A 10,974-nucleotide genomic window follows, 5' to 3' on the forward strand; every position below is an offset into this window, starting at 1 on the left:
ACATTGCTCCTCTTCTTGGCTTTTACATCCTTCAGATATGTTCAGATATGATTATGAACCCATCTCCTAGCTACATTATAAAAGTTTAGCTCTTTTAACCTTACCCTAAACATCAGTCCTTCCAACCACTGAACATTTTGATTGTTCTTCTCTGAGCTCCCACCAGTTTAGGAGGGCAGGGGGCCCTGGATGTGGGAGAAGTTAGATTTATAGGACCCTGTAAGGCTAATTCTATCGAAGAGGGATTACTTATGTCCAATGAAGACTCCCTGAAAATGGATAATGGAAATGATGAACTCATGCTTGCTTTACATAGTTTTTAAAATCAGTCTCCTCATCCTAGGGAATGCACTTGCGGCATTTCATGAACACTAGCTATAAGAGTGTGCCCAGAGAAATGTCATGCACTGTACGTAGATCACTGAGTGTATGTCAGACTCCAGAGGAATTCACCACTCCAGCAAATCCTTGTTCGAAGTATTGCACTAGTGAAGAGTAATTTGGCTGCTAGCAGAACAATGCTGGCTTCTCCCTGTTGCTCTGTTAAGGGTCATTGTGACAGATGCTGGTGTCATGTGCAGCTTGGTCAGGCCTCAGTGTCAGCAGGCATGACTCTGTTTAATGCACTTTAGGTACTTCTTATATTTAACTATAAATGTGTAAAAAGGACTGGCAAAGCTACGGTAGGACAGGAAAAACTTTCCCCGAGAAAATGGAAATATCTGTGAGAAAAACAATTGGTCAATTCAAGCCTATTATTGTTATGTAACCCTTCTGCCCTTCTGAGCAGGCAGCAACAAGGGCCGGGTTCAGTATCCAGGGGTTCCGTTTCAATAATACAATGCATAACCGGCTCGAGCCCCCACCCAGTGACCTGGGACATTTACATACCACACCCCCCCGGGCGCCTCTAGGAGGCAATACTTCCCCTTTCGCAAGCACAGAGTCTGAGTGTAGCAAAATCCTTTTAATAAAGGAAGGAAACAATGCAGCATCGCATTGGAGAAACACCACAAACAGGATTATAACACAAACCATAAACAAAAACCCACTTCCAAGTATGTTTGGCAATGTCCTTTCCCCCTTAGGGTCTTAAGTCCAATCACCCCAAAGTCCAACAACCCAAAAGTCTCTGGTCAGTGCCACCCCAGAATTCAAGAGTTTATCTGCAGAGTTTTACCTGCCCAGCCTGGGTGGAAATGGGGGGAGTCCACACAGGGTGTTAAGGGGCACCTTATGTGAGCCAGGGCCAACTGCTCCGCCTCTCCATGGAGTTCTGCTGCAGCCTTCACCATGACCAGCTCCACCACACCAGCTGTGCCGCTCCTCCAGCTGTCCCTGCAAACCGCTTCACTCTGCTCACTGTTCCATGGGCTGCTCCAACACGCTGCAAACTGCTCTGCTCTGCCAGCCGCTTAACGGTAGGTCTTCAGGCTCCCCCACTAGTTAACACAGCACTCAGTGATTCTCAGCTCAGCTCTTTCAGTGATTTCAGCTCTTAGTAGGGGAGCCCTGCTGCTGGTGCACCATTGGCCCAACATGAATTCAGCTCAGCAGTCTCTAGATGGACTCCTAATGGAATCAAAATTAGCTCTACTCTTTAACAGTGGAGAAAGGAGGATGTGCAATTGGTGTTCCAGGCCCTCAAAAGGGACCCATACCATCAGGTACACACACCAGTCCCCAACCTCTCTCAATTCACTGGGTTTTGGAACCCATGTCCATTGTCTAGCAAGTGTCATTTAATTTATATTGAGACATCTCTGTCATAAAGCAGTCTCGTAATTCCTCATTCACATAATCAGGTGGCAACACTTTATTTATCCTGCCCCAATAACAAAGAAATTGGGAATCCCAGAGCTGTCAAAATAACCATCTCAGGCTGCCTTGCTGGGTGTGCCCATGCAAATATTTGAGATTTCACATTTCCTGACATTCTTTCCGCACTTCCCATAATTCACCACCAAATGTCAGGGTAGAGCTCATCCTGACTCTGCTTACAGTTATAGGAAACAATAAACATGGGGTTTGATCAACCTGCTACTGGCAATGGTGTTTGTTGAAGTTCCTCACAGTGCTGCAGCCTTCCTTTCAAACTTCTGCAGCACTTTGTCTTAAGGTCCCACGTTGTACTGTTGTGGGACGTTTACACTGGTGCTTGGTAAGACCTAGCCTACTTTGGGCTAAGTGCGAGTCAGGGAATTTTCACTTTTCTGTGAAACATAAGGTATTGCTGCTGGGGGCAGGATCCTGGATTAGATGGAGCAGTACTTTTACCGGGTATAGCAACTCTTATGTACACATGTAACCTCTCAAAACATACCAGCACCTTTCAGAAAGCCCAGCTTTTAAAAAGCATAAAGTCCTTTACTGCCACCGACTGGCCAAAGTGAATTACACATCTCTCTCTCCTGGCTTCAAAAACATAACTCTTTAGATTACAAGATGCAGGGCATCCATACAGTGAACGTGCAGCCCCAAAACCTTTTCAGACATTTTTCCCTTTGTGTATTTTATTATATTATAAGGGCTGAATAGATCTAGTGACTTTGCTCCTGAAAATTACATCTGATGTAAATCCCTGTTCTCCCCTTCTCAACACAGCCTCAGAAAGTGAATATAACAAGATGGGCAGTGAATAATAGAAACAGGCATCACCAACTCAGAACATTCAGGGCCCTGAGAGAAGCTGTGTAAGAGAATCTTTGGGCCTGCACTTGTACGTGGGAGCACAGTGCAGACAGGGATTCTCATCCATGTCATAGTCAATAGCTTTTCAGAATAAATTGGGCAAGCGACCATGGATTAGTAACTGGTTAAAAAATAGGAAACAAAGGGTTGGAATAACACTCACAATGGAGAAACATAATAGGGACCTAGGGGTTACAGTGGATGAGAAGCTGGCTATGAGTCAACAGTGTGCCCTTGTTGCCAAGAAGGCTAATAGTATGGTCCCCTAGGATCTGTACTGGGACCTGTGCAGTTCAACATATTAATAAATTAATTGAAAAAGAGGTAAACAGTGAGATGGAAAAATATAAAATTAGTCAAGATAGTTAAATCCAAAGCTGACTGCAAAGAGTTACAAAGGGATCTCACTAAACTGGGTGACTGGGCGACAAAATGGCAGATGAAATTTACTGCTGATAAGTGCAAAGTAATGCACACTGGAAACAACAGTCCCAACTATACAGACAAGATGATGGTGTCTACATTAGTTGTTACCACTCAAAGAAAGAGATCTTGGAGTCATCGGGGATAGTTAACTGAAAACATCTGCTCAGCGTGCAGCAGCAGTCAAAAGAGCTAACAATGTTAGCCATTAGGAAATGGACAGATAAAAAGATAGAAAATATTATAATGCCACTATATAAATCAATGTTATGCCCACACCCTGAATACTGCATGCAGTTCTCGTCACCCCATCTCAAAAAATATGTATTAGAATTGGAAAAGGTGCAGAGAAGGGCAACAAAAATGTTTAGATGACTATGGAACAGCTTCCACATTAGGTGAAATTAAAAACACTAGGAGTGTTCAACTTAGAAAAGAGAAGACTAAGGAGGGATACTATAGAGGTCTATAAAATCATGAATGGTATGAAGAAAGTGAATAGAAAAGGTATTTACCCCTTCACATAACACAAGAACAAGGGGTCACGCCCTGAAATTAATAGGCAGCAGGTTTAAAACAAGCAAAAGAAAGTACTTCTTCATACAATGCACAGTCAACCTGTGGAACTTGTTGCCATGTGATATTGCGAAGGCCAAAAATATAACTGGATTCAAAAAAGAATTAAATATGTTTCTGGAAGATAGATTTATCAATGGCAAGATTATCAGGGATGCAACCCTATGCACTGGATATCTCTAAACCTCGGACTGCCAGAAGCTAGGACTGGCCGACAAGGGATGTATGAATCGTTCAATAATTGCCCTGTTCTGTTCATTCTCTCTGAAGCATCTGGCACTGGCCATTGTCAGAAACAGGATACTGGGTTAGGTGAACCGTTGGTCTAATCCAGTGGCCATACTTCTTATCATGCAGACTATAGATATATTGCACCAAGAAGAAAATCTGTTCCCTGGCTATCAAGTAAGTGAATGCTTTTGAGCCAGGGCACAGAGAGTTTGATGGGAGGAATTAGCTTGGCTTCCTCCATATACACCACTCATTGGTCCACATACTAAGGGTTTTCCTTGGTAAGAGACTGAACATTAGGGTGGGAAATTTTGATTAAAATGAAAAGTTCTATTTAAATAACACTAATGGAGGTTGCACACTCACAACGGGATATACCAGGCCCTCTGAATGTGTCTAACAAAAATAAATACTTCAACTTTTCATGGATTTCTCCGCTCCTTGAATGTAACCACAGAAGAGAAGGACCACAGAGTGCTAGCTCAAATGTTACTTTTCTCCTTGAAAACTGTCATGACATACAAGGCTAGAACTCTTTTATGACCAATTTAATCAATGAGCCATGCAATTCCTATTTGGTGGAGCCACACTGCATCTGCATTGTATGTTGTGAGTCTTAAAAGGTAGATTTTTTTTAAAGAACTCAAATCTAAGGGAAGAGAGGCATCAGAGGCCAAATGCAAGAGACACGCTCCCTGTGTGTTGTCTCTGCAGTTCACTCAGCAGCATCTGAAATAACGTAATTCTGAATATATCTTCCAATATGCTACCATCTTTAGTTGGAATTAGGGCCATTGAAGCTCACACACGGCATCAGAAGTGAAAACTAATCAATATAAACAAATCAATATAAGACTATGGACTATAACGTGGATAGAAAGCTATCTAGATTGTCGGGATCAATGGGTAGTGATCAATGGCTCCATGTCTAGTTGGCAGCTGGTATCAAGTGGAGTGCCCCAAGGGTTGGTCCTTGGGCCTGTTTTGTTCAATATCTTCATGAATGATCTGGAGGATGGCGTGGACTGCACCCTCAGCAAGTTTGCAGATGACACTAAACTGGAAGGAATAGTAGATACGCTAGAGGGTAGGGATAGGCTATAGAGGGACCTAGACAAATCAGACATTTGGGCCAAAAGAAATCTGAGGAGGTTCAACAAGGACAAGTGCAGAGTCCTGCACTTAGGACGAAAGAATCCAATGCACTGCTACAGACTAGGGACCGAGTGGCTAGGCAGCAATTCTGCAGAAAAGGATCTAGGGGTTACAGTGGATGAGAAGCTGGCTATGAGTCAACAGTGTGCCCTTGTTGCCAAGAAGGCTAATCGCATTTTGGGCTGTATAAGTAGGATCATTGCCAGCAGATCGAGGGAAGTGATCATTCCCATCTACTCGGCATTGGTGAGGCCTCATCTGGAGTACTGTGTCCAGTTTTGGGCCCCATACTACAAGAAGGATGTGGAAAAATTGGAAAGAGTCCAGTGGAGGGCAATAAAAATTATTAGGGGGCTGGAGCACATGACTTATGAGGAGAGGCTGAGGGAACTGGAATTAGTTAGTCTGTGGAAGAGAAGAATGAGGGGGGATTTGATAGCTGCTTTCAACTACCTGAAAGGGGGTTCCAAAGAGGATGGATCTAGACCAGTTGTTCCCAAAGTTGTTCAGCCACTTGTGCAGGAAAAGCCCCTGGGGGGCCGGGCCGGTTTGTGTACCTGCCACATCCGCAGGTTTGGCCGACTGTGCCTCCCAGTGGCCGCGGTTTGCCGTTCCAGGCCAATGGGAGCTGCTGGAAGCGATGTGGACCAAGGGACGTACCGGTCACCACTTCCAGCAGTTCCCATTGGCCTGCAGCAGCGAACTGTGGCCACTGGGAGCTGCGACTGGCTGAACCTGCGGATGCGGCAGGTACACAAACCGGCCTGGCCTGCCAGGGGCTTTCCCTGCACAAGCAGCCGAACAAATTTGGGAACCACTGATCTAGACTGTTCTCAGTGGTACCAGATGACAGAACAAGGAGTAATGGTATCAAGTTGTAGTGGGGGAGGTTTAGGTTGGATATTAGGAAAAACTTTTTCACTAGGAGGGTGGTGAAGCACTGGAAGGGTTACCTAGGGAGGTGGTGGAATCTTCTTGCTTAGAGGTCAGGCTTGACAAAGCCCTGGCTTCCTTTTTTAAGGTCAGGCTTGACAAAGCCCTGGCTGGGATGATTTAGTTGGGGATTGGTCCTGTGCTGAGCAGGGGGTTAGACTAGATGACCTCCTGAGGTCCCTTCCAACTCTGATATTCTATGATTCTCATCCAATTACACACACACAGTAAATTCAAAGTTTCCAAGGTCACATTCCATGTCATTTTCCATGTTGTGCTCCAAACAGTCTGAAATACAGAGACTGATGGAAAACAAAACTCCCAGAGTAGGGTGACCAGATAGCAAGTATGAAAAATCAGGACAGGGGTGGGCGATAATAGGAGCCTATATAGGAAAAAGCCCCAAATATCAGGACTGTCCCTATAAAATCGGGACATCTGGTCACCCTATCCCAGAGAGCAGATGAAATACTAATTAAAGTATAATAGTTTTGTACAGTCCTCTTCATAATGCATTAGGGCAACAGCTTCAGTAACAAAGATATGGAAAATATCTGTTGCCCTTCCCTTGGCCAGTGCAGGATTTTCCCCTATTCTGTATAGGCAGCTGACACTGCAGTGCAAGTAATTAGCACAGTCAAATGATAACTGAAAGTCTGATTGATCTCACTGGTGTGCTCACTTAGTAAAGTGATGGCCGTTCATAATTTGTGTATCATAGTGTATTCTTCAGTACTTTGTCCAGTCCACTTATAAAAGTCTTAATAGATGGTGCTTCACCACTTGTTTAGACAGGACGCAGAAGCCATAGTTAGCATTGTCAAGTCTCTTACAAATCTTCACCTTGGATACAAGATGCAGTATTAAAACATCAGGATTTTTTTTTAACTTTTATTGACCCTGTTAACATTATGTTCCCAGCTAAGACATGCTGCAGAGGAATGGTTTTGGGCTTCAGTCTCTCATGCAAAGAGTTGATTCCTGCATGACACGAACATTGATGGCATAGGACAGCAGAATCCAGCATTTCTGTTGCAATGTTGCTATGCATTTCCTTCAGACATTGCAGGGATCTTTTGATTCATTAGCATATTTGGAGGCAAAGCATAACCAAGGCCTGTTTCCATCAGTATTCTATTTGAATATTTATGTTCTATTTCTCTGTTCAAGGGTAATGTATTGTTCCAACCCCCTTGGGGTGGTGAGGTGCTCACTATCTGTCCAGCTGAACTGCTTTTGCCTGAAATCCAATCAAGACTCTGAATTCCTCGTCCATCTGCCTCTCCCCCTGGCCATCAACACAAGACATTTTAGCTGCTGAATTATCATATTGTGAAGTTGGATGTCAATGCATATAAATAAGTCAGTGCTGCCAAGAGCAGAGTCCAGAGTTGCAATTAATGAAGGGATGGCAGTTGTCATGTGGCAAAGAGGGTAACAGCTGCTGCTCATTTTCGGTCATGGTAATGACGGGCTTTGTAAAGTCAGGGGAATGATACCCTCCTTTGAAGTCTAATCAGCTGTAGTGAAGCAGAGACACATGTTCACTGGAAGTGAGATATATACCTAAAGCCTCCTACAACTGCGTCCATCTTAGACCTGATCAGCCCGATTTCTATCAATCAGACTTGGCAAAGCACCTGTAGTAATGTGTACAGGACACATACAACAAGTATAGCCATGGGATGGGGAACTCCACTATCAGACTCTACTTCCATAGACAGAGAGCAATGGAAGCAGAAATATATGCAACGGATTTATAACCATGGTTAGGGTCATTATGAGTGGACTAAGAGAATCCCACTGAGAAAAAATAGTGGATCCTGGAATTTAAGGTTGTCTCTGCAGTTTTTAACGTATTTAGTGCTGTTTCCTAAAAATCTAACATTTCATGAAAAGATACTAAGTTTTTGCCTAGTGTCTTTTCTATTTTACTCTGGTTTTCTCAGGATGGGTTCTTATCTAAGAGTTCCATAAATGAATTTTTCTAGCAGAATACTTGGGCTGGAAAGAGAGAGGGATTTTTTCTTTTCCTTCAGTGCTGATACTTTGCCATTTAATTTCTTTTAAACTGCTATGCACCATTTGACAAAGGAATGCTGTGGAGACATACAGCCCTAACTTTTCTCTTGGGAAGACAGCAGACACATTTGCAGCTGTGATACATCAGTTAAGTCTCATTCACACTACGTGCAAATCAGAAACACTTTGCACTCCTGTAATACCTTCCATCCCAGGATTTTACTGTCCACACTAATTGTAAGGGTTATCCTTAGCATCTTTACATAAAAATGGCCATATAGGTTAGAGCCAATGATCCACATAACCTACTAGCCTGTCTTCCAACTGTGCGGTGCCCAGTCACCCAGTTTAGTGAGATCCCTTTGTTGTAAGTCTCCACCATCTATGTTGGACTTCATTGTCTCCGGTAATTTATACTATCACCTCACTGTTTATGCCCCTTTTCCAGATTATTTATGAATATATTGAACAGCACTGGTTTCAATGCAGATCCGTGGAGGACTCGGTTATTTACTTCTTTCCCTTGTGAAAACTGACCATTTATTCCTATCCTTTGTTTCCTATCTTTTAACCAATTACTGATCCATGAGAGGATCTTGTCAAAGGCTTTCTGAAAGTCCAAGTACACTATGTCCACTAAACCACCTTAGGCATAATTTCCCTTTACAAAAGCCCTGTTGACTCTTCCCCAACATGTCTATGTCATCTTCTTGCCTTTCCCTATAATACATAAAGTGTTTAACAGAATCTCACTCAAGACACAGGTCCCAGGGCCTAGGCTATAGTTGAGGCAGGTAGACCTGTTATCTCTTGAAACAGATAGGTATGTTGACTGTCCCTCAGAACATGATTCACAAGTGCATTAGGGATTTTATCCTTTATCTCTGATTGTAATTATTTTCACATTCCCTCATATTTTGGACATTAGGAGTAGAAAGTGTCTCACTATTCTGATCTCTTCTCTGTCACATTAGTTGTCAGCTGCTACTCATTGGGCTTGCACTCTGCTTTATATCTCCCAGTTTCAACCTATTGTTTACTGCCTTTGTTTCTGAATTTGGTAAGAGTCTACTTTAGCAACGCACATTTCACTGTGGTGAGGTATATGTGCAGGATGATAGTTCTGTATCAAACCTTTCTGAACTTTTCTTCCCAGTCACTCAGACATTGGTGTTTTTGGTGTATTGTATAATTTGTCTGGGAGGGTTGTTTGTTCCACTACTCAGCAGTTTAGTGCCCCTGGGCCACAAGAGTGATATTAGATAGCAGTGAATTTTAGTTTTGTTTGGATTTCATTTTGGGCTCTCTAGTGTTTTAGAGAGGGGAAGTGTTTGCTGCTTTGGTTGAGGTGGCACCAGAAGGGTGGAAATCATCAACTTCTGCTCTGCAGCCCATTGTTGCTGGAATAAATGTTGTAATAGTTACTTCCAGAGTTATGCATGTAAGGTTCCTGTGATATTTTGTCCCTGTTAGCATAGTTGCTAGACTTGGGTCCCTGCCTTCACTCCATACAATACAACAGGGTTTATATACTGTCCAGTAGGTTTAGCAGTAGCAATATCACTGGATTGTGTTTCTGTAGCGATTTCTGTATGGCAGAGAGAGCCTGCATAGCTTTTTCTTCTAGTTCTTTGAACCAACTCAAATCTTGATGTGTTTTTAGCATGGCCCAGGTGCCTAATTTAACATGCACTCAATTTCTCTGTCTCTAACAAAATTTGTTTTCAAGTTTTTCCAAAAACAATGTGACTTTGTGGATATAGGTTGCAGGATGACCTTGCAAGCTGGAAAATGGATGGAGACCTCTTGTGTGCAATAGTATGACCAGGTTACCACCAGACAGTAGTCATTTTATTCCTGGTTGTTTAGCTGGTGCCCTACATAGTGGATCTAGTGAAGCAGGTAGGTCACTGATACATAGGACAAGGAGGACCTGGCTCAGTGTTTATTTTCACCCTTCATTGGATGGGCTGGTGCAGGGATTTCATTGTGCCAGATGTTTTCCCTCAGATTCCATTTTGTGGCAATTTAGGTTTCAGCCTCAGGTTCTGGATTCAGCCTGGAAAGTTCCTGGAGCAGATGAGCATCTTCCCTTAGTGTGTATTGTAAATGTCTCTGAATGGATACGGGGGGAGGGGAATCTCCTCATAAATACGGGGGTGTGTGGTGGGGGTGATCTCCTCATGGATACGCGGCTGCGGGGGGGAATCTCCTCGTGTGGATACGGGGGGTGATCTCCTCATGGATACGCGGCTGCGGGGGGGGGAATCTCCTCGTGTGGATACGGGGGGTGATCTCCTCATGGATACAGGGCTGCGGGGGGGAATCTCCTCGTGTGGATACGGGGGGTGATCTCCTCATGGATACGCGGCTGCGGGGGGGGGAATCTCCTCGTGTGGATACGGGGGGTGATCTCCTCATGGATACAGGGCTGCGGGGGGGAATCTCCTCGTGGATACGGGGGGTGATCTCCTCATGGATACGGGGCTGCGGGGGGGAATCTCCTCGTGGATACGGGGGGTGATCTCATGGATACGCGGCTGCGGGGGGGAAATCTCGTCGCTACGGGGGAGGGAATCTCCTCATGGATACGCGGCTGCGGGGGGTGATCTCATGGATACACGGCTGCGGGGGGAATCTCTTCGTGGATACGGGGCTGCGGGGGGGAAATCTCCTCATGGATACGCGGCTGCGGGGGGGGGGAAAATCTCCTCGTGGATACGGGGGGTGATCTCCTCATGGATACGCGGCTGCGGGGGGTGATCTCATGGATACACGGCTGCGGGGGGGAAATCTCCTCATGGATACGCGGCTGCGGGGGGGGGGGAAATCTCCTCGTGTGGATACGGGGGAGGGAATCTCCTCGTGGATACGGGGGGTGATCTCCTCAGGGACATGCGGCTGCAGGGGGGGAATCTCCTCGTGGATACGGGGGGTGATCTC

The sequence above is a fragment of the Gopherus flavomarginatus genome, chromosome 25, assembly GCF_025201925.1.
Source record: "Gopherus flavomarginatus isolate rGopFla2 chromosome 25, rGopFla2.mat.asm, whole genome shotgun sequence".
In the NCBI taxonomy this organism is placed as follows: domain Eukaryota; kingdom Metazoa; phylum Chordata; order Testudines; family Testudinidae; genus Gopherus; species Gopherus flavomarginatus.